Source organism: Salvia hispanica, chromosome 1 (assembly GCF_023119035.1).
Source record: "Salvia hispanica cultivar TCC Black 2014 chromosome 1, UniMelb_Shisp_WGS_1.0, whole genome shotgun sequence".
In the NCBI taxonomy this organism is placed as follows: domain Eukaryota; kingdom Viridiplantae; phylum Streptophyta; class Magnoliopsida; order Lamiales; family Lamiaceae; genus Salvia; species Salvia hispanica.
In genome coordinates, this window is record NC_062965.1 from 37,341,161 (window position 1) to 37,347,851 (window position 6,691).

Genomic DNA, 6,691 nt, shown 5'->3' on the forward strand with positions numbered 1-6,691 from the left:
GAGTGTTCTCTAAGATGGATCTGAAGTCCGGATACCACCAGCTGAAAGTGCGAAAAGAGGATATCCCTAAAACCGCTTTCCGTACCAGATATGGTCACTATGAGTTCGTCGTGATGCCGTTCGGTCTAACCAACGCCCCAGCCGTGTTTATGGACTTAATGAACCGCGTTTTCCACCCGTACCTAGATACGTTCGTCTTAGTGTTCATAGATGATATCCTAGTCTACTCGAAGAACGAGGAGGAGCACGCGGAGCACCTACGGATCGCGCTGGAGACGTTGAGGAAGGAGAAGTTGTACGCCAAATTCAGCAAGTGTGAATTCTGGCTGAAGGAAGTCAACTTCTTAGGGCACATCGTGTCAGCAGAAGGAATCCGAGTGGACCCCGCCAAAGTTGAGGCGGTGCAGCAATGGAAGTCGCCATCGACGCAGAACGAGATTCGGAGTTTCCTGGGTTTGGCAGGATACTACCGAAGGTTCATAGAAGGATTCTCTAAGATAGCGAGACCCATGACCCAGCAGCTCAAGAAAGGAATCAAGGTGAGTTGGACGCCGGAGTGTGAAGCGAGTTTCCAGCTGTTGAAGGAAAAACTGACCACCGCACCAGTGTTAGCCGTGCCAGAGCTTGGAGTCGACTACGTAGTTTATACCGACGCTTCAAAAGTCGGATTAGGATGCGTGTTGATGCAGAACAACAAGGTGATCGCTTACGCGTCGCGACAGTTGAAACCGCACGAGTTGAACTACCCCACCCACGACTTAGAGTTAGCCGCGGTAGTGCATGCCCTAAAGATTTGGAGGCACCATCTCTACGGAGTTAGGTGTGAAATCTTTACGGACCACAAGAGTTTGAAGTACTTCTTCGAGCAGAAGGACCTGAACATGCGACAACGGAGGTGGCTCGAGCTGGTGAAGGACTACGATTGTGGTATCAACTACCACCCTGGCAAGGCAAACGTGGTAGCAGACGCTTTAAGCCGTAGAGACCATTCGCAACTCGCTGTTTTTCTGACAGAAGAGGAAAACTTAGTACGAGAGTTGAGTAAGTTGCGGATAGAGGTAGTTAGAACCCCCGAAACCGTGGAAGGCCGGATTACCGCGTTGATAGTGGAACCTGATCTACGAACGAGGATCGTTGCAGCTCAACGGCTAGATGAAAGATTAGAAGAGATTCGAGTCGAAGTGAGAACCGGTGAGTCCGGAAGTTTTAGTGAGGCTTCCGATAACGCTCTTACCTTTGAAGGGAGACTGTGTGTGCCGAACGACGAGAGTCTTAGGAACGAGATCTTGAGCGAAGCGCACGAAACCCCATACACTGCTCATCCCGGGAGCACGAAGATGTATCAGGATCTGAAGAAGTCCTTTTGGTGGAGCGGCATGAAGCGAGACGTCGCAGCTTTCGTGGAGCGCTGCTTAGCCTGTCAACAGGTGAAAGCCCTGCACCAACGACCGTACGGGAAGTTACAACCGCTGGAGATACCCGAGTGGAAATGGGAGCACATCGCTATGGACTTCGTGACGGCGTTGCCAAAAACCCTTAAAGGGAATACCGCGATCTGGGTGATAATCGATCGACTTACCAAGAGCGCGCATTTCATACCAATCCCCGTAACCCACGGATCGGATAAGCTGGCTCGGATCTACATTCGAGAGATCGTGCGACTACATGGAGTTCCAGTGACGATTACGTCTGATCGTGACCCGAAGTTTACCTCAAAGTTTTGGATTAGTTTACAACGCGAGCTTGGAACGCGTTTAAACTTTAGCACCGCTTTCCACCCCCAATCCGATGGACAATCCGAGAGGACGATACTAACTCTCGAGGATATGTTAAGAGCCGTGGTGCTCGACCGAGGCGGAAGTTGGGAGACCGCACTCCCATTGATCGAGTTCGCCTACAACAACAGTTTTCAAGCAACGATCGGCATGGCGCCATACGAAGCACTCTACGGGAGAAAGTGTAGATCACCGCTTTATTGGGACGAGGTTGGCGAACGAAGAGCGCTTGGACTCGATGCAGTCGAAGAGATGGTCGGAATCGTTCGACAAATCCGCACGCGAATGAAGGAAGCTCAGGACAGACAGAAGTCGTACGCCGACGTCCGACGGACGGATTTGCAGTTCCACGCTGGCGATAAAGTTTTTCTCAAAGTATCCCCGTCGAAAGGGATAACGCGTTTCGGAGTCAAGGGCAAACTGAAACCGCGTTTTATCGGGCCGTACGAGATTCTAGAAGGAGTAGGACCCGTAGCTTATCGTTTAGCGCTGCCGCCCAGCCTTGGGAGTGTGCACAACGTGTTTCATGTATCGCAGCTGCGGAAATACGTGTTCGATCCGAAGCATGTGATTCGTAATGAGGATATTGCTGTAAGCCCGGATCTGAGCTACGAGGAGCAACCCCAGATAGTCTTAGATCGAAAGGTTCAAACCTTGAGAAATAAAACCACAGCCTTCGTGAAGATTCAATGGAGAAACCACGGACCCGAGGAAGCCACGTGGGAACAGGAGGATAAGATGATAGAGCTATACCCGGAACTCTTTCCGTGAAAGGTACCAAATTTCGGGACGAAATTTTCTTTAAGTGTGGTAGGATGTAACGCCCCGGAATTTAAAACCCTAATCTTAGAGCCCTAGAATTAATTGTTGATGACGTGGAATCGAGAATGCTTTAATTTCGTGAGATGAGTCTATGTTGAAAGTTTGAAAAGTCAAACTTGTTGATTTGATGATGTGGCATGTGTTTTATTTATTGTTTATGTGGCAATTTAATTGTTTAAGGGTGAGTGAGAATGTTGGAGAAAATTTCCATAAATACTTGTCACCCTAATTCTTGTGAATTTCGAACCCTAGCCCCTTTTGTGGAGGATTTCTATTTTTCCGGATTTAATTTAATCCTTGGGATATTTATTTAAATTAAGTTCTAAGAGCCAATTATTTCCTTGTTTAGAAACACAAAAATCGAGCCCCCTTATTTCATAGTGATTTTCGAAAATCACTATAGTTGGGAAGGAATGAATTTAATTGATTTTATTTGATCCCTTACTTAATTTCCTTCCATACCTAGAATTCAATTATTCTACCAAATCTTTCCATATTTCAAGAGAACCTTACCATACCTTATTTTAATTGATAGTCAAAATCCATACCTTATTTAATAGGCATAGAACACGCCTATTTCTTGCTTCCAAGAGGGAATTCTTATTTTTATTTTGCTCCGTGATATTTTATTCTACTCCGTAAAATATACCAAAACAAAACCATGGCTAATTACCTAGCCTATATTTTCGAAAATATGGAGATATTTCCATCTCCTATTTTTGTTAATTTTCCTTCCCTACTTCACCCTATTATTTTATTCTATTTAATTATAAGGCAAAAGATCTTACCAAATATTCTATTCTTATTACCTAAAGATCTCATTGGACTCTATAAATAAGAACCAACCCCAACCCTAGCCCCCATAGTTTTCGAAAATCCCTCCCCCATATGCTCTCTCAATTTTCTTCCACTTTACTCCATAAATCCTTCATCTTTTGAGAAGAAATCGAAGTTTAATCCGTGGATATTGAAGAACCAAGCCTATACTTTGTTTCTACCGATTGATTTTCTCTAAAAAGGTATTTTCGTTTAAGAGTTATGTTGTTCTTCTTATACCTCTCCTTTTCTTTTTCTTCCAACCGATTTAATCGGTGTTCTTGAACCTTCATGCATATTAATTGAGAGAAAAAGGGATAAGAAGGGATATGGGAACATGTGTGTGTGTGTGTGTGTGTGCCGAGAGGGTGAGGTGTGTGTGTGCCGTGTGTGTGTGTGTATGCGTGTGGTGTGTGTGTGTTGAAGTGTGTGTTGTGTAGTATGTGCTTGATGGCTAAATACTTTTGTATGACATATGATGATAGATCTAGGGTTGAGACGCTAAGAAATATATGTATGTTAAGCATGACTTGAAATTAGTAATTCATGGTGAGTGTGACTTGAAATCTATAAGTTATGAAGAGTTAGGTGAATCGTTGGGAAAGAGAGAAGTAACGAGACATGCATAAGTTAAGAATTATAATTGAACCTAATTTGTGAATACGTGCCTATGTGAATTTAAAGGTGAAACCTCGGTTGCGAAGCCAGATAACGGAAAAGCGAAACTACTTGAAATCTAAGCAGTCGAGGTGGGCTTTACTCTCAAAAACTCTCTTTTATTTTGTCAAAGATAATTATCGGAGCTATAAGGGTGGTTTAACTGTTATGCCATGCCTATGTTTGTTTTATTGTGAGATTGTGTGCCTGATGCCTAGTTTGTGAGTTCGCTCCATTGGGCTATAGGGCTATGGATATGATATACGAATTCGGGTCTGAGTATGGGCCGCAAACCCTACCAGGCTGTGTACACGAGGGGATCGTGAGCCGTCCTAGCTAGTCGGCCGGTCTCGTGGGCGAAAAGCGTGGCCACGCTTTCGTCGCACCATGGAAAGATTGTGATATGTGATTGTGGAATTTGATGAGAAAATGGGGAGTTATTTTGACTGGCCAGTCTATGGAAAATATTTTGTGATACTCGTGATATTTCTCTTAACTGCTTAAAACTCGAGTTCACTTGGTAAGGGTGGCATAACTTATTAAATAAAATGTTTTGGCAATGAGCTCACTGAGTATTTCAAAATACTCAGCCCTGCATGTGTTTTCCTATGTGCAGGTTGAATGATGACGAGCGGTGGCGGGTGTTGAGCAGCTTAATTAATAAATATGGATGTGTTGAACTCTAAGTGTAGTTGTGTCACCATACATAGCTATGCTTCTCTCTTGGTCGTTTTCCGCTGAATTTTTGATACTCTTTGGAATTTCTTTTGGATTATTTGCACTCTTACTTTTGTTTGTGGCCTTAGCCTTTTCTTGTGATTTTGTCTGGGATACCATGTCGTACATTTAAGACCTTTGAACCATTTATGACATCTTCTTTCTTTAAAATTTCTAGGTCAAGTCTTTACTATTAATTACTCTGATATTTCTCTCTAAATGTAACCCTGACCTATATTTACATCTTTGGAGTCGGTTGGGTAGCAGTTCGCCGCATTTATTGTACCCTAGGAGGGCGGGCTGTTACACTAATAGCCCAAGAACCAAAGTGAGTTGGCCCGAACCTGAAAAGACTGTATTATAATGATTTCAGTTCGCTCTTTACATAAATGTGAAATATTAGTATGAAGTAATTATTTTTGTTTTTGTTGCTAAGACTTTCTTGTACTTCCTGAGATAAAAAGAAAAGGTGATTAAAGTATTGTTATATTTTATTAGAATTTTTTTTTATCGAAAGTAGAATATCTATTTTAATGTGATGGACCAAAACGGTAAAAATATTTTATTTTTGTACGACTATTAATATATCTACATATTTGCTTTATCCTAGACTTCCTAACATAAAAAATAGGGTATATTTGTTAATTACTCCTATTTAGTGCCCTGTTTCAGAGCTAAACAAACTCAATTTGTCTTGCTAACCTGAAGTTGGAATTTTTGTTTATATATACTAAAACTCAATGTAATTTAGCAATTACAGTAATCAGTGAATTATTCTCTTCTCTTATCGAAGACTGGGAGTCTTATTGACCAAATTAGAACACTCTGCCAAGTTGGACAGTGATTGGGCTTGATTGCACTGATTGCACATGGCACGGCCGGCTGCCATTCTTGAATCGTATTATTCTTAGTTAATCTATATAAGGAAGAATACTTTATTAAATTATGAACTTGAATTCTTCAGTCTAGTCTATTACATCCATATTTGCTGATATTAAAACGCTTGATAGTGGCATCTTAACATTTGGATATTCATCATAGTTTTAACGGTTGAACATATCTATACAAAATTAGATTTCTTACACACAATGTTTTTGAGATTTTAAAAACTATCCATAAGTTGAATTTGCGTAATCAGTGATCAAGCTGAGTCAATAGTTAAAGTAGATAATTTTTTCTTCTTCGCCGGTAAACAATTACTTTGTGGACTCAGAGAGTCAAAATTTCTTTTCCCTTTAGTTATTGGACTTTGTCCAAATTACTAGCGGTTATTTCTTATGTGTCCTTTATGTGTTAAAAACATGTAAATATTTGAAGGCGTTAGTTACTCATGAAAAACTTAGGAGTATACAAAATCATTAGTACAAAGTGTTAGATTTCTTTTAAAACATTTAAAAATCAAACCTATAAAACAGTAGAAAGAAGTGTTGGGATTCTTACCCACCTTTATAAAACATTTAGACGTTATTTTATCCAAGTCTATAGAAAAAACAACAGTAAAAAATTCACATGCATGCAATAAAGGCAAAAGGATAGACTAGACTATAACTTCTAATTTTGTCTATTCTTAATATACGCTTTAATTTTTTTTGTTTTTCTCACAATAAAACCCTCGAAAAGGACTTCTCAAATAAGAGTAAAAAATATCAATATATTTAAAATATAAAAAATGATCTTTATCTCTATTAAGTCCAAATTTCTATTCTTATTTGACGGTTTAGTCATAATTTTTTTTAAATGATTCATACATTATCTAAAATGCAGAGAATAATATTTTTTCATCATTTATCGTTTAGGTTCTAAACTATTGGATTTATTGCCGCCCACAACTTATGGTCCGTTACCACTTATCGTACTTTAAATATTCTTAAAAATTTATGAATTTCTATATAATATTGTTAAAT